The sequence below is a fragment of the Mus musculus genome, chromosome 16 (genome assembly GCF_000001635.26).
Source record: "Mus musculus strain C57BL/6J chromosome 16, GRCm38.p6 C57BL/6J".
NCBI classification, from domain to species: Eukaryota; Metazoa; Chordata; class Mammalia; order Rodentia; family Muridae; genus Mus; species Mus musculus.
Genome location: NC_000082.6, coordinates 96,276,642 through 96,294,890, shown reverse-complemented (window position 1 = coordinate 96,294,890; position 18,249 = coordinate 96,276,642). Strand labels below are relative to the sequence as shown.

At 44.7% G+C, this 18,249-nt stretch overlaps 1 protein-coding gene across 5 annotated transcripts in view; it reads right to left on the bottom strand.

Annotated features, from left to right (window-relative positions):
- B3galt5 (UDP-Gal:betaGlcNAc beta 1,3-galactosyltransferase, polypeptide 5) overlaps positions 1 to 18,249 on the bottom strand; it is an 84,059-nt gene that overhangs the window by 24,969 nt on the left and 40,841 nt on the right. Inside the window, exon 1 of one of the 5 annotated variants that reach the window (NM_033149.3) lies at positions 13,813 to 13,859. The exons of the other annotated variants lie outside the window; for them this stretch is intronic. The gene's annotated coding sequence lies outside the window, so the exon portion shown is untranslated. Of the gene's footprint in view, positions 1 to 13,812; positions 13,860 to 18,249 lie in introns of those variants that run through there. 5 annotated transcript variants of the gene reach the window in all.

Sequence of the window (18,249 nt, the reverse complement as noted above, 5' to 3'; positions counted from 1 at the left end):
ATTGAGGAAGTATGGAGGTGGCTCAATGGATAAAGACCTTGCTGAAGAAATTTAACGATCAGAGTTCAGATCTCTAGTACCTTTATAAAAGCTGGGTGGGCATGGTGGCTCACCTGTCATCCCAACACCAGAGAGGCAGAGACAGGGGATCCTTAACTACCTAGAGGATCCCCGAGAACTGAAGTTACAAATGACTGTGAATCATCTTGTGTGTGCAAGGAATCAAACCTGGGTCCTCTGAAAGAGTAGCCAAATTCTTGAGCTCCAAGTTCAACAAGAGACCCAACCCCAGGAAAATAAAATGGAGAGTAGTTGAGGAAAACAGCCAATATCAACTTCTGTTCTGCCCACCCACATGTAAACACACACATGACACACAGACACATGCAAAATAAATAAATAAATAAATAATTGAAGGAATAAAAACCTTAATTTTATGCTAAAATTGGTGCATTGTGAGCACACCTTCCAGATTCTAGTGGCTCTTGGCTTAAATCGGCATCATTTTTTTTTTTTACATATACCTCCACACACCAGCACAACCACATCACATTTAAGCAGTGGACTGTCATCCTGGTCACAAAAAAACGTCTAACTACTTAGTAAGAAAGAAAATCGATCCTAGGAATGGAGTACAACCCCTGCACTAGGGAAACCAGAAATAGAAGATCTTGAGTTTGAAATTAACGTCCCTAGACAGTGAAGGGAGGGAGAGAGGAAGGGAAGAGGGAGAGTAGAGAGGAAGAAGAGGGAGAGAGGGTGGGAGGGAGAGAGGCAGGGAGAGAGGGAGGGAGGGAGGGAGGAGAGAGGGGGAGGGAGGGAGGAGAGAGGGGAAGAAAAGGAGGGAGGGAGGGAGGGAGGGAGGGAGGGAGGGAGGGAGGGAGGGAGAAGAGAAAAGGAGGGAAGAAGGGAGAGAGGGAGGGAGGGAGGGAGGGAGAGAGGGAGGGAGGGAGGGAGGGAGGAAGAAGAGAAAAGGAGGGAAGAAGAGAGGGAGGGAGGAAGGAAGTAGAGGGCGGGAGGAAGGAATGAAGGAGGGAGGAAAGAAAGGAGGGAGGGAGGAAGGGAAGAAGGGAGGAAGGGAGAGAGGAAGGGAGAGGAGCAAGAGGGAGAGAGAGTGAAAGGGGGAGCCAGAGCTAGAAGAGAGCAGAAAGCAGGGCAGTGGTGGCACACGCCTTTAATCCCAGCACTCAGGAGGCAGAGGCAGGTGGATTTCTGTGTTCCAGGCCAGCCTGGTCTACAGAGTGAGTTCCAGGACAGCCAGGGCTATACAGAGAAAACCTGTCTTGAGAAAGAAAGAAAGAAAGAAAGAAAGAAAGAAAGAAAGAAAGAAAGAAAGAAAGAAAGAAAGAAAGAAAGAAGAGAGCAGAAGTGAAAGGAAGGAGAGCGAGAGTGAAAGAGAGAGATGATGATGATGATGATAGTGATTATGATGAGTATCCAATAGATTTGCCACAGACGACAAGAAAGGGGTTACAGAACAGCCCAGGGGCCCACAGAGTAGCTATAGTAATACTGCCATGTCAGAACCTCCACCCACACTCACTCTGCTCAGGTCTGGCTCTCCACAGCCCGGTGCTCAGCTATGAAATTCTAAGCCCCCCCCTTCCCCCTCCCCCCCCCCCCCGCCATCTGTGCCTGAGGGCTGGGTAAAGCACTGTCTGACATTCACTAGATGCACTGAGAGATGAATGTGGCCACCACACTTCTTACAAATCGGTAGTCAAGGTCCCCGTGGGTTCCAGACACGTGATGGGTACAGAAGCTAGAGTGGGTAGAGACGCCTGCTGGGCTGTGGAAGATGAAATCAAACACTGAGAGACGCTAACTCTGATCCTACCCTCCTCCCTGCCTGACTCTGGGAAGTCCCTGGGTCACTGAGAGCCAGCAACTCCAATTTCCACATCTGGGTTCAGAATGTCGGTGCCTCCCCTCTTGAGGTTTCTGCTGCTGTTGTTGTTTCGTTTGAATTTCATTCTATTCTTTTGTATGTATGTCTGTGCACCACATGCATGCCTGGCACCTGCAGAGGCTAGAAAAGGATGTGGAATTGTGATTATTACAATTGTTATATGTGTATGATGTGGGCACACGTGCTACAGTGCACGTAGCTGGGCTTGTATGTTAGCAAGTGCATTCAACTCTTCAAATCGTTTCACTAGCCCAGCTTTCAGACTCCTTAAGACGCTGACAGAAGCTAGGCTCTGGTGGTTCCCGCCTGCAAGCCCAGCTCTCAGGAAGTTGAGACACAAAACGGGTAGCCCAAATTTGAGGCCAGCGTAGACTACACAGTAACGACTTCCAAGCCAGTCTGGTCTACAGAGTGAGACCCCGACTTCAAAAAATGAAACAGCAACAACAAAGAACACAAACAAGACTCGCTTGAGTTTTTCTGATCTTTGTGCCCTTGCCAGATTATCAAGGTCACCAATAAAAAACCGGAAATTACATCAAAAGCAACAATGCCTCTAAGAAAGCGACCCAGCACACTAAAGAGACTCACCAGCTATTGTTTTTGATTTTCTTAATGGCTTATATATTGAACTTTATACTAATGTCTACATTTAATTGGATAATGACTAAAAGGTGGCTAGAGGTTGTTTGGGGTGAGTCTGTTGTAATGGACTGGCTATAAAATGTGTCACAGCCTCTTTTGTACCTAGGGTTCTGGTGATCATTGTTTGGGGATCAGCTTCAGCCTCATCTCGGACACCTCTGCCCTTGCTGGGAAATAGAACAAACAGCCTTGAAGCTTCCAGCAAAAGGCAGCACGTGGTCAGCTCTTAGTTCCCTCTCTCCCACCAGCCACTCTGCCTCTCCATCCCATAACTTCCTCTGTTCAGTATGTGTAACAGCTGATTGCGTCTGGCGGAAGCCACAGGCGCCGAATCTTAGTCTCTGACAGAAGGATAGCATCAAATTAACACTAAACAAGTGGAACTAACCTACACTTAAAATGCCGAAGAAAAGCATAGCGATTGATCAAATACGTGATTACATTCAGTTTATGTCCATTGAAATGACTGCATCTTCACACTTACCAAGCTCTAGGCGATAAAGATAAGGCAAGGAGATCTCTTATCGATTAAAGTAAACACCAAATTGTACATTATTTGTGGCTAAAACAGAGACTTGGAATCCAGGATGAACAGCAAACAGATGGAAACACTGTTTCTAGATCGCACAACAGAAAAGTCAGGAAAATCCAGAGGGTGAAAAATATCCAACAGGAGACAAAAAAGTAGAGAATGGAGCTGAAGAAAATGTGGCAAAAAGGAATCTACTCACTCCAATGCCTCAGAGGACTATTTTAAATGAATTATGATAATTTATTTAAGGGAATGAAGGAATGGCTCACAGGTTAAGAGCACTGGCTCTTCTTCCAGGGGACCCAGGTTTAATTCCCAGCACACACATGGCAGCTCAATCTGTCTTTAACTCCAATTCCAGGAGATCCCACACCCTCACAAAATACACATGCAGACAAAACACCAGTGCACATAAAGTAAAAATAGCAACAACAACTACTACAAAAACCTATGAAGTAAAAAGAAATTTAAGACTTTTAAAAAAGACTAAAGTAAAATTTTCAGACTTGGAAAAATGAGCTACATATAAGTTTAAGTACTGTCTTCAGAAGGGAAGTATAAAGGAAGATCAGGAAACTCTATGGAAAAATATTTATAATTGCAGAGAAAATTTTAAAAACTGCTTCCATGAGAATACTATTATTAACTCTGTCAATAAATTCCAAATCAAATTATAAACCTATAAAGTTTGCTGAACAAGAAACAGAACTTGGAAAAAAAAAAGAACAATGAGACAATAAGTCTGTAATAAAAAGTCAACCTGACTTCATTCTAAGGGATATATATGTGTATATCCCTTAGAATATATATTTTCTAATATATAATATATTTTTAATTTTATTAATATTATATAATATTTATATAATATATGATAAAGTATATAATGTATAGTGTATAATATTTACTATTATATCATGTATCATATACTAAAATATATTCTGTTATACAATTAATATTATATATATATGATTTCAAAGAAACAATAGCCAGGTATGGTGGCACACCAGTATTTGGGAAGTAGAAGAAAGAGAATTAGGGGTTCAAGATCAACCTTTCTATTTGGGGGCCAGCCTAGGCTACATGAGACCTTGTCTTTAAAAAAACAAAAACAAAAGAAAGCAATAAACAAGCACTCAACTGCAGTCAAGGATAAAGAAAGAAAAGCAAACTGTAACCACAAAAGCAACATCTCTAAACAACACTATGTGTGAGTGTGGGTTGGCGTGACAGAATCTGGAGTCACCCAGAGATGGGCCTAGGGATGGGATTATCTTGGATGAGTTAACTGAAGTGGAAAGACCCACTCACCATGGGTGGCACCATTCTCTAGGCAGAAAAAGGTGGAAATTTGGCAAGCATGCGCTCACTACTTTCTTCTCTGACAACAGACACAATGTAACCAGCTGCTCTGATTCCCACCCCCATCCCCCCCCCCAGGATAGGCTGCATCCATAAGCTGTGAGCTGTGAGCAAGAGTAGGCCTTTGCTTCCTTAAGCTGCTTTTGTCAAGAGTATGTTATCATAGCCGCAGGAAAAGAAACAACACACTATGTGACAATATTGGGGGAGAGGGGGACACAATATTGTTGGGGAAAAAAAAGATACATCAAAAATGAGTCAATAAGTTTAAGCACTAATTCATCATTTTAAAAAGGAAACTTCTTAACTTGACAAAAAGTAACCATCAGAAACTTAACGTGGACACTGCACTTCAGAGTGAAACTTGGAAGCATTGCCATCAAGGTCAGGATCAAGACAAGAGTGTCTATCATGGCTGCTTCCATTAACCATCTCACTCTCTGGCCCTAGCCAATGCAATAAGACCAGGGGGAAAAATGAATAAGGAATACAATAAATGGAAGAGGAGAGGCCAAGCTTGTTTTCAGTCAGTATAGTTCTGATCTCAGACTGACTAGGCTAGCCTGTCTCAGAAGCGATTCTCAGATCTCTGAGACGTATCCCTGAGGTGACCAGGCTGCTCTTGAAAGCAACTGACTTTCACACGCTGGTTTATCACTTTGTGCTATTTTGATTTTTACAGCATATTCATATCAACGTGTAATTATGCCAACAGACTGAAGACAACTGGGAAAATCAGACACCAGCATGAGATGTCTTAGCATAGATCAATTCACTTCCCTTTTCATCAGTCAGGAAAGTCATATGTCCATGCTAACTCCTAAAGGCTGGAGAAGCTGTATCCTCCTCTTTGTATTCATAATCAAAACAGCTAATATAACCAGCTGTCCTCAAACAGTCAAGACAGGAGCTGGGGAGATGGCCCCGTGGTTGGGAACACTTCCTGCTCTTTCACAGGACTCGGTTGGTTCCCAGTTCCCACGGTGAGCAGCTCACAACTGCCTTTAATTTTGACTCCAAGGGATCTGATGCCTTCTTCCAGCCCCCACAGTTGTGTAAACACATGGCATACATTCACACACAGAGAAATAAAAAATAGTAAAATGTATTTTTTACATTTAAAGACATGCTACATATGAGCACGTATACCAATTAGAATATGGCTAGTTTATTAAGCCTCTACGGTATTATTAATAAGAATTTATAACTTCACACTAATGATAAGAAATGTCAGGCAAACTCAAACTGAAGGATACTCCAGGAAACAGTTGTCCTGGCCTTTCCCAATATGTTAAACCTATGAGGGACAAAGACTGAGACACTTACAGAGCGAATGTGGCAAAGGACACTAGCTGTGATCCCAAGTCAGAATGATATTAGCAAGAACACTGTGCAAAATGTAAAGAGTCTGGAAATTCATCATGCTGAGCCAGGTGCTGTGGTGCATAACTATAATCCCAAAACTAAGGAACCTAAGAGAGAAGAATCTAAAGTCTAAAGCTAGCCTCAGCTAAATAGCAAGAGGACGTCATCACCGTCATCATCGTCATCGTCGTCAGTGTTGTACTTGCTCTGAAATCAACAAATTACATCATGACAGAACAGCAATCCTGAAAATTGACAAAATTTTTAATTCAACCTGACAAGTGAACTTGAAATTTATGTAGAGGGCAAAAATAGATCAGCAGCACATTACAAAGAAAAACGGAGGAAAATGTGATGCCTGTGAATCCTCTCAGTCACCCACTGAGTCAAGAACACATAAGGGAAGTACTGGCCAAGAGGCTAATGCTAAGAACTAAATGGTGCCTCCCCAAAATTCATATTGGAGTTCTGGCCCCAATATGGCAGAGCCTTCAGGCTATTAATGAAAAGTTAGATGATGAGGTTCCAGGGTGGGTCCCTAATACAATTGAGTGATTAGAAGAAGGAAGAGAAATGTCAGACCCCTTACAGTTACAGAAAGTAGAAGTCTGCAACCAGAAAGAGACCTCACCAGAAGCCAGCCATCCTGGAACCTTGACCTAAGACTTACTTGCCCACCACAAGTTTCTACTGTGTAAATCCTAGATTAAGATGTTTATGTCTTACATAACCAAGGTAATCAATAAAAAGAGAATAAACACGTTGGAAACAGATTTGCACATTTATAATGAGGTGGCAGCCCATCACTAGGAAAACAGTCACACCTGAGGCCACTGGCTATTCTCACAGAATAGCCACACCTGACCTAACAAATGATTCAAACCAAACTCGAGGCACGTTAAAACCCAAATGGTTTTCTCATGTAGGAAAAGTTGCCCAAACTTTAAAACCTTTTCAACTTTACAACTTTTATAAGGAAAATAATGTGACTGTCTTCAAAAATAGCCTGGAAAGACACTCTGAAGACAGAGCACAAACCACAGACAAAGACTTGACAAATTTGATTAAAGTAAAAACTAAAAAGTGGGGCTAGACAAAATATGACAGTACAAGCCCCAGACCAGAAAGAAGTGTTCCCAGTGTAAACAAAGGCTCTAATGAGCTTCTGAAACCAATAAGAAGAGACATCCAAAATAAAAATATATACAAAAGATACAAACAGGTCACTCACAGAAGAATCCCAAGCAGTAGGCAGACAGACAGACTTCCTTACTTTGAACGTGAAATGTCCCTCATGGACTTTTGAGGATAAAATGCTTGGTCCTCAGCTTCTGACCCTGTTTGGGGAGACAATGGGCCCTTTGGTGTGGAAGCATGTCTGGAGAAGGTGGCTGCAAGCCTTTAAGAATTGTAGCCTGGCCTCCTTCTTGCCTAAGCTTTATACTCCCTGGTTTGTGTGATTTAACTACTCACCTCATGTTTCTGCTGACACAGAAAGCAGTTGGTTCTGCTACCCCTCTGAAATGGACTCTACTTTCTATTCTGTGATCTCAGTTCTTCCTCTCAACTTGCTTCTGTCTTATTGGGTATTTGGTCACAGTTAAAAAGAGACATAGATAGATAGATTGATGATGATGAAGATAGATTAAAAGATAGCAGAAAATAGATGATACATATATAAATGATAGATAGATAGATAGATAGATAGATAGATAGATAGTAGATAGATGATACACAGATAGATAAATGACAAGTTGATAGATAATGATGATAGGTGATAAATAGATGATAGAAAAATACATGATAGATGATAGATAATGATGACATGATTGATAGATAGATAGATAGATAGATAGATGATAGTTAATGATAGATTATAGGTGGGTGATAATGATTGATGGTCTATAGATGATAAATAGATAATAGATGAGAGATACATAAATAGATGATAAGTAATAGATGATTGATAGATGATAGACACAGGGATAGACAAGCGATGAGAGATAGTAAATGATAGATTATCAATAGGTATATGGTAGTTAATGGAGAAATAGTAGATGGTTATAACTAGAAGACAGATGACAGACAATAGATATACCAAAACGATATACAATAGAAGATAGGTAAATTACATAGATTATAAATAGTAGGTGATAGATTAATGACATATATAGGTGACAGATGCCTGATAGATGATAGATGAATAGATGATAGATTACACACTGATTGATGGTTAACTGATACAGCAGATAGACATTAAGTAATAGATTCACGGCATATGTTATAAATAGAAAATAGACAAGTGATCAATCATAGATGGTAGATGGACAGATGATAGACAAGAAAATATGGATGATAAACACAGAGACAGTTAGAAGATGGAGATAGATCAATCGACAGAGGATAATTACATAGGTAAATAAACAAGACACTTATATGTAAATGGAAACATAACCAGCTGTGCTAGAATCAGGTCAATGCACTGAACACAGTGAGACTGAGTTCCTAATCTTTCTATTAGTACAAATGCAAAGATCTAACCATCCTACATGTTGGTGAAGCTGAGGGGAACCAGGCACTGAGTTACTGAACCATGTGGTTGGTGAGAGTGAGATTTAGTGCACCACCATCCCCCAAATAGCATCCTTCCAGATCTAGGACCAAAGGAGATGAACATGCCCCAGAAGTCAGTTATGCTAATATAAATGGATCCTTAATCTACAAAAAATTAAACAGATGTGCAAGAGACAACTGACCAGGAATGCCTACAACTATGTTTGATACGAAAATGTAAAATAACATCTAAAGATCCAGCAGTAGCAATGAGAGTACAAAAAATTAGCACTGTGCCTGAACATCAGTGACCTTCAAAAGCATGATGGTGGCAATGTGAGATGCAGATTCACATGTAGAGTTATGAACTCACACACAACACAGGGTGGGGAAGAAGCCAGTGAGAAAACGCAAAAAGTTCGAAGAGACCTGAAGGCCAATGCCTTCCACCCAGCTCACTTTTACATACAGTCTTACCTCATAAGTAACAAGCAGGTGCCACCCATGTGACAAGAGCACACTCACACACAAGCATGCTCACACATGAGCAAGCTCACACACAAGCACACTTACACACACACACACACACACAGCTTGTCTTCTGCTCTCTGACTTCTCTATATGCCTGAAATATTTCTTAAAATTCTTACCATTTTAAGAAAAATAAACATGATCCCTCCCTGGCCTTGAAAACTCGTTTTAGTAAAATTCCAGAAAAAGCAACCTGCGGGTCATGATTATTATCCACGCAGCCTGATGCTCCCTCGTCCCCTTTTTTCACAGCCTGAGACAAGAAGCAGATTATGATTCTCAGGACTCGACTAAAACTCTGAGAAGTAGTCAAATTAAGACCCACATAATTGGAAGGCAATAACGAATGGTCAACTTAACTTTTACCTACAGAGACAGCCAACGAGGTAGCCTGTCCTTTGTTAAACAAGAGCGGCAGCACAGATAACCTGGAAGAATGAACTCACAGAAGTGGATCAAAGGTGAGCCCAATAAATGTACTGCTCCCCAGAGACACCCAGCACTCAGATGGCAAAACACAGTGGGCATAGGAAATGACGAGAGACCCAGGAGATTAAAAGAGGACTTGCAGAGCTAACGTATGGTAATTAAAACACCCTCAGGGAACAAAGAAATGAGGTCTCGAAAGAAAGACTATAGACAGCCTTGGACAGTGATCCTAGAAAGGAAGTTTGGACACAGAATCAAAAGCTAATGGTAGAGAGTACAAACCCCAATTCTGCTCATTCACCACTGAACCCCAAAGTCTGTCCACTATTTTAGTCATTCTACCATGCCCCAAAATATCTGTGTCATACCACCTGACAATGACCCTGAAAAGTCAATTACTTTATTATTTGAGAAGCTTTTTATTCTTTCCATACTCAAGCAAAATTCAGCAGAGCTTTGAGAATGGTAGGTAAATGATGGCTTCAATAGTCACTGTCACTAGAGGCCCAGGGAAAGATGGGACAATCTAGTCCTCACATGCACTCAGAGAAGTAATATTATCAGTATCTATGGCAGTGGCTCTTAACCTGTGGGTCTTGACCTCTTTGGGGGTTGAGTGAGCCTTTTAAGGGGGTTGCATATCAGATATTCTGCGTATCAAATGTTTACACTGTGATTCGTAACAGTAGCAAAATGTACCAATGAAAACAATGTTATGCTTGGGGCTCACCACCACATGAGGAACTGTATTAAAGGGTTGAAGCATTAGGGCGGTTGAGAACCACTTGGTCTATGGCGTCAATGGAGAGAACCAAAGTACAGGGTTAAAGCTCCTGGGTTTCTCTGTGAGTATATGGAATGATCAACTACATTTTTAACACTATTTGGTCCCAAATGACTTCTAGCTCCTATTGGGGATATGGCATAGTGTTTAAAATCAGATATTAAAAGTCTAGTTGAAAGCAAACGACTGATATGCCCAACCAATAGACTGAAGTCGGGGACCCCTGTGGTTGACTCAGGGAAAGGCTGGAAGAAGCTAAGGAGGAGGTCAACCCTGTAGGAAGACCAGCAGTCTCAACTAACCTGGACCCTCGAGATCTCTCAGACACAGAGCCACAACCAGGCAGCACACATCAGCTGGTACAAGCACCCCACCCCCAACACATATATAGCAGAGGACTGCCTGGTCTGTTCTCAGTGAAAGAAAATGTGTCTAACCCTAGAGAGACTTGGGTCCCCAGGGAGTGGGGAAGCCTGACAGGGGAGCCCCTCCCCCCTCCACATCCTCTTGGAGATGGGGGGTGGGGTTAGGAATGGGAGGTGGAACTGTGGGAGGGTGGACCACCAGGAGGGGGTAACGATTGGATTGTAAAAATAAATAAATAAATACATACATACATACATACATACATAAATAAATAAATAAAAGCAATTTTTTAAAAGTCTGGTTGGTATCTTTAAACCCTTGATCTTGGTTTTTAACTCAAAGGTTTTTGGTTTGTTTTTGTTTTTTTTGTTTTTCTCAAACAAAATGCCAAAACAAACAAATGGCTATTTGGGATGCCTATGAGCCTACCAAAGCACATGCTGGCTTCCAGGCTACCTGACTACTCAGCTCTTCTAACCCGAGCTGCTACCCTAAGCTTCTTCAGCTCATAGGCTTCCCTTCCCCAGCTTCCCATTCCCCTATAGCCCGACAGGCCTCTTCTCTCCTTTTGTTTTTCTTCCTCTCTCCCCCTCTCTTCCTCTCTCACTCACCCTCCCCCCACCTCTCTCCTCTCATGGCCCAGTTCAGTCTACTGGTCATGTTTAGTCTACTGCTTTCTCTCCCTGCTCCGGATGCTTCCAGAGGCCTCAGGCTGTACTCCCCCTCACATCTACACAAGAACCTTCCCTCCAACCGTACCTCCGAGTGGTCATGTCCTTACTTTATACAATTTCCTCAAAAGCTCTTTAGTTTTCTCACCCGTAGCTGAATCTGCAGGTATGGTTTACAAATGACTAACCAGTTCTGGAAGCCAGCAGGAAATTTCAGTACCCCACAGCAGCCTTATCCTGTCCCAGAGCTGATGTGCACTCTAGATGGTCACTTACTCAGACAGCTATAAGGGGTGTGGCATGCATGCTGGCATCAGAGTTTGTCATGAGAGTGGGGCAGATTTCCGGGAGTCATGGTGCTTCCTCTTTCCCTCCCTAATTTGCACAGGTGTGTTTTTATTACTCTGCTAAAATTATAAGAAGCCTGGGTCATTTTTGTCAACATGGCATCTAGACCAGAGAGAAGTGGTCTAGAACATTACCACCCCACCCTCCGTTAGCTGGACAGTTGGGAAAATGAGCTAATGTAATAGCTAGCGCCCAAAGGCTGTGGTTTTCAGTGTCCAGGGTTTAATCTTTGAAAGCTGTGCACCTGGCAGGACAGCTGGTCATCAGTTGTTTCGGGGTTCAATCTGATCACATTATTCCTGATCCTGGTTTTAAACTGAGAGCCATGTTGCCTCCCCAGAATCTCTATCACCTGTCTCACCCACTCTTTTGCTTTGTAGCTTGGCTCAGACAGTTCCCTTCCCAGAGGCCAAGAAAAGTGTTGTGTAAACCCACTGGAGACAGCCACAAAGCCTGATGGAGTGAAATACCCAAGCCTAGCCAGAGCGTAGACTGAAATTTGGAAAGGAGAAGGACCAACTGTGTGCAGGAGAAAAGTCAACTGCGTGTACCGGAGGCCACTCCTCAACTCTCACCTCTACCTTCCTCTCCTACAACCCCACCCCAGCGTGAACACACACGCACGCACGCAAGCCCACACTCAGCTCACCCAACCCAGGGTGGAGCCAATGCAGTGAACTCCTGACGGCTGATATTCATAGTCAGGTGAGAAGACATGTTTGTTCTGTCAGGACCAAGCAAGGGTCACATCTTAACTGACTCATCTAGGGACAGAGGATGCCCTGCAGCAAGCGGCTGCTCCAGGACACTGGAACTGTGGGTGAATGTTCTGGACCAGGATCTAGTCCTGACAGAAAACCCAGGAGAAATGGGATCAGAGGCCCAGTTAAACAGCACACCAAACGGATGGCAAGTTTCTGAGCTCAGAACCAAAGGCCAAGACCAAGCCCAGAGAAACAGAGACTGCTCTCTGGAGGCCCTTCTAGGATCCTCTGAACCTGCCCTGCCTACCTCCTGAGACCAGAGAGTGAAACGGAAGGAGACCCTGCTGAAAGGAGACTTACCATCATGCTGGGACATCTCACCCATCTCATGACTCAGAGATGCCCAGGTTTATTCAGAGCGCCTGCCCAAAACCAACAAGAAAGGGCCATCTGTTCAGAGGGACATTCAGAAAGGAACAACTGTCTGGGTCAAGCTGGGCGGGGGGAAGGACCCCTTTGGTCCTTCCTTTGTAGGACCTGCTCCTCAGGGTCACTTCTCAGTGTCATCAACCTTGTCCTGAGCTTCTCCCTCAAAAATCAGACTTTAGTTTTTAATTAGACAAAAACCGAAGGTGACAGAAAACAGTCAATCCTGACATGATCTCTTTGAAGCCAAATGCTCACATTACTCAAACTGGGTGGGTTGGTTGGTTTGTTTTAAAGAAAAGACACTGAAGAGATGGAACAGTTAGACGGAGCATATACAAGACTGGATGGATGGCTGACGGACAAATTAAACACAGACAGTTTTGTTTTGTTTTGTTCAGTTCTGAAGATTGAGCTGGGGCCTCCCACATGTCCAGAGGCAACTGTATCACTAAAGCTATATTCCTTGCCCAAAGCTATAATTTAACTGAAAATTTTCATTATACACAAATGAGCTTAATAAACATGCATATAACTCAGCCATGAACTAAGAATTTCCTACATTTATAAAATGGATAAAAGCCCAACACTGACTGGAGCAAAACCTTTCCCCAGACCCCAGCGCATTAAAACCTACACACACACACACACACACACACACACACACACACACATATCATAGTGCATCTAACCCCTACCCACAACTCACCACCAAAGAAAATGTTGATTATCAAGCCCAAGGCACTCCCATGAACAGAAGAACACCCCAGGAAGTCAGCCCCTGGCTGTCATCCCTGACTGTCACCCCTGGCTGAGAAGAAGGCTTTTTTCTTTCTTGTTCTCAGCCCTGGGCCCACACACTGCAGGAGCTGCTGCAGCAGGATGCTTCGGAGTTGGCTTTAGAATTTGACTTGATTGATGTTATTTTCTCTAGCTCGAGCTATTCTTTTGAATCCTGTGCTGTGTCCATCGATGTGTAACCCTCATTTATATGTGCGCTGCTACCCACCCAGAAGCACAACTTCCTTCGGTGTGGTATATATACAAGTCTCTGTCAGTGAATCCAAGCTCTCATCAAGCTCCGTGATATCTCTGCCTTAATTTTACAGGAAGAACACATGGATGCCAGCCTGCCCTGCTGTTTCTAGTGCCTGCGCCCCGCGCCCCCGCCTCCCGCAGCAATTCCTTACCGTCGTCCTGCTGGAGCTGAGAAGGGACAGGGCAGGGGACGCAGGCGGCCCGAAGGCTCTGTCCAGGCCAGGGCAGCCGCAAGCTGGACTGGCATTTGCAAGTGGGAGGAGCGCGCGGCAATGCGCTTAGGGACTGTGATAGGTGCGCGGCGGCGGGAGGAGGTGCACTTGAGTCCCGCAGCGCAGCAGCGGCCGGTTAGTCAGAGCCTGGGTCCCTGGACCACAGAGCAGCGAGCTGCTGCGTTATGGAGAAGCAGCAGGAACCGGCTGCCAAGGTCCCGCCTCCCGAGTGCGCTGGCCAGAGCATCTTCCCTGGCACCAGCATTTGCGCAGATCCTCAGCTCCTCTAGGGCCGCTGCGGGCTGTGCGCTCTAGCCCTCCCAGGGGACAGTCTTGAAGTTAACTTTGAATTTACTGGCGGTGCAGGCCAAACCGCAGGGTCCTGCATTTCCCACACCCAGTGACCACCGAAAGACCACGACGCTCCAGGGGTGGGGGTGAGGCAGGGCGAGAATTCTCATAAGAAAGGTTTGTGCAAGGTCAAAGAACCTCATGGGAATGTGCCTGCATCCTATTTACTTGGGCAGTGACAAGGGTACAATTCATTTTCCCGTGTTGCAGGTTTGGAAATTGAGGCACAGGAAAGTTAAGAGGCTGGTGCTGGGTACCGCTCTCTGACACAGACCAAGTGGGAAAGGATGCGTTGGTAGAACCGAGGGAAAGAGACTAGCTGGAATAGCAGAAGACACCAGACCTTTCTCTGGCCTGAAACATGTCCATATATTTATGCGCCCATATGTGCAAGACTGCACAGTTTTTTACCAGTTGAATACTGCTGTAATTCAGTGGTCCTCAGCCCTAGCTGCACAGTACAATCTTTGAGAAGCTCCGAAGATGCACAGCTCTCATCCCAAGCAAGCGAAGGTCGCTTATTTTCCTTAAGGTCGTGTCTTCCATGTTCTCAGAACAATGAAGGTTCTCGTTTGCCTACAGTTTAGCACGCTGTTGTTTTTACAAAAATGCGTTCCTGGGCTAGGAATGTGGAGCAAACATTAGAACGACTGGAATCCGTGGCCCTAATGATATAGACTCCTTTCAGAGAAGGTGGGCAGGGTCTATGGATTGTGGGGACTGCGGGAGAGGAAAGGCTTTAAGTGATACACTGCCAACACCCGTGATTATTAAACTCCCACGCTGCTACTCTGTGCAGGGCTTCATGAAGAAGCTCAGTCTCCTAGGGTAACCAGGGACTGATGTAGAAGCAGAACTAAGATGTACAGAGGCCCCTGCAGCCTGGGGGCTGAATCTTCCTTCCAGGTTCAGGGCTAAGGCCACTACCCTCCACATCTGCCTCTCCCTCCTGGCTCTACCTGACCTCTGAGCAATCCCATCCCTACCTATCCCATAGTTTCTCAGCCAAGGTGACCTTGGTCTCAAACAAGTGAGGGATGCAACCAGATGCAGGGGTATTCCATTTGTTTCTGTGTTTACTTACAAAATGGTAAGTGGTGTCTCTGGATGGGCAAATGCCTCCTGGAGAGCAAAACTGTCTCCAGTTGAGAACCTACTCTAGTAGAAAGGTCAGGACCCAGGGACCTACAAACAGCCTTATAGAGTCGCTTGCTTGGGCATTTTGTTAAAGGAACAGATCTGACTCCTATAGCCTCTTTTTAACTTGTTCCACGTTACTGCTTGGCAGTTCAGTGGACACTTGCTTCTTTGGTCTCTGTCTTCTGTGCCAGAGGAGACGCTGGGGAACACCACCACATCATAGTTAAAGCCCCAGCCTAGCATGTGGAAAATGAGCAAGCAATACTGTTTGGAGCAATTTAACGAGATGAGGAGTGGATGGTGTCTGTGGTGTGCCAGCCGGGGTTGGCGAAAGTGGTGACAGCTGAAAAGAACGGACAATACTTTCTTTCATTGCTGACCTGGGCTTGGTCCTGGGACACAGAGGAAGTATCGCTTGCCTGCCTCTCACTCTTTTCAGAGAGCCTCAAGCAACTGCCAGCAAGATATTCCTGGCTTCTGAGCCAAGAACCTGGGCAGGGGCAGCGTGTGGCTGAAAGTCCCAGAGACCCATCAGAGGTTCTGTGAGGCCTAGAAAATGGTTCTCCCAGGGAAGCCATTATCCTAATTACAATGACTCTGCAGGGGAGGCTTCTCAGGCCCACAGCAGTTTTCTGAACCATTAAACACAGCTATGCAGTGGAACAGGAGAAGGGTCATTGAGACAGAGTCGGAGGATAAATTGGCTGCAGCTCAGAGTGCCTGGTGTGAATGCTGGATGCTAGGTGTCATGGACAGGAGGTCACTATCCCGAAGCCCTGCATTCCTGTTCCACCAAGGGACACCCTGCCTATGTGTGTTAGCGCTCCTCCACAGATAGGCTGATCTTTCCTGACCTGGCCAGGGACCTTTAGTCTGGTGGCAGAGTGGAAAAGGGTTCCTACCCTCCCTTTGACCCACATTGGTAAACTGTCACCTGTTGTAACGGAGAGGCAAGGCTGAGGCCAGTCATATCATATATGCAGACAAGTATCATTCTTGTAAGCAGGTGGGTCCTCAATGCCCAGGTGATGGAGTCCACCCTCTGGAAGGTCAATGTGTGTGACACGCACATACCACACACACACACACACACACACACACGCACATATGACACACATACACAAATATACACATATACCATACACACATACCACACACACACACACACACACACACACGCACATATGACACACATACACAAATATACACATATACCATACACACAAACACACACATATACCACACACACATAAGCAACACACATACGACAGACATACACACACATATACCACACACACACAAACATACTCTGGATGGCCTCCCTGTCCATGACACCTAGCACCCAGCACTCACACAAAGTACTCTGAGCTGCAACCAATTTATTCTCCATCCTACACTGGAGAAACCGAGGATCAGGTTAATGGAGGAAGGCTATATTTGGAGGTCTTTGGTTACCTCTGAAATGCAGAACCTTCCAGTCCTGCAGCCAGTAGGACTGAATGGTGTTGTGGATGCAGACTGTCGTTCCCTCCCAGAGACTCATGCCCTAAAGACCTGTTGGAGAAGCAATTGGATCCCAGGGACTCTGACCTCATAAACAGTTTTAGTCACTTGTCACTTGATGGCACTGAGAGATGTGGAAGGATGGAGGGAGTATGTCCTGGAAAGAGGGGGTGGTATATGTGTATATGGTATGTTTGTGTGTGGTATGTGTATCTGTCTGTCTGTCTGCCTGTGTGTCTGTGTGTGGTATATGTGTGTGTTTGTGTGTGTGGTATATGTGTGTGTTTGTGTACGTGTGCTTGTATGTGTATGTGGTATATGTGTATGTGTTTGCGCGTGTGTGTGTGTGTGTGTGTGTGTGTGTGTGTGTGTGTGTATAATATGTGTGTGGTATATGTGTGTGTGTTTGTGTGTGGTATATGGGTTTGTGTGTGTGGTATGTGTGTGTGTTTGTGTAGTGTGTGTGTTTGGTATGTGTGTGTTACACACATTTGTGTACATGTGCATCTGGCATCCATGCATATGCCAGAGGTTCAGTGTCTTTTCTCAGCCTCTCTCTACCTTATTTTTTCAGACAGTAGGTTTCTCATTCAACCAGAAGCTCACCATTTTGGCTAGACTAGCTGGTCAACAAGTTCAAAATCCTCCTGTCTCCACCCCTACAGCACAATTACAAACAATTAACCCCACCCTGGCTGAGTCAGGAGGCTCTAAACTCAGCCCTCATGCTTGTGTGTGCACCTTACCTACTGAGCCATCTCACCAGACCTTTCTCTGGTCATTGCTCTCAGTTCTGACTGCCATGAAGTGAGCAGTCTCTAAATACAACTCCTGCTGCCATGATGCTCTGCCTCACTTCAGACCAAGCAGAGGATCCAGCCAACGTTGACTTCTGAAACCACAACTCAGATCAACTCTACCTCCTTATAACTAGTTTCTATAGTTAGTCAGAGGCTAACTCACATGGGGGAGCATATTCACCCACTTTACAGTTTGCAATCTCATATATTATTTGAGATTATTCCAGAATGATACTGTTTTATGGCACGCATGAAGTCCAGGGACACTGAGTGTCCTAGTTTGATTTCCTGTTGCTGTGACAAAACATTCTGACTAAACCAAGCCAGAAAGGATGGGTTTCCTGGTCCCCACAGTTCCAGGTTAGCCCATCACTACCAGGCAGTCCAGGTGTCATGAGGCCAGGAGTTAGCCCCTCCCAGGCAGGCGAGATAGGGCTCCCAGTGGCTTTCCAGGTATCAGCTGCTGAGCTGACAGCTTGTTGCCTGGTGACAACAGCTAAACTCGTTCTGCTTCCTAACTTCTTGCCTCACCAGCACAGTTAGTCCCTTCACATCTTCAATCCCCAGCAGAGGACAGTGACTT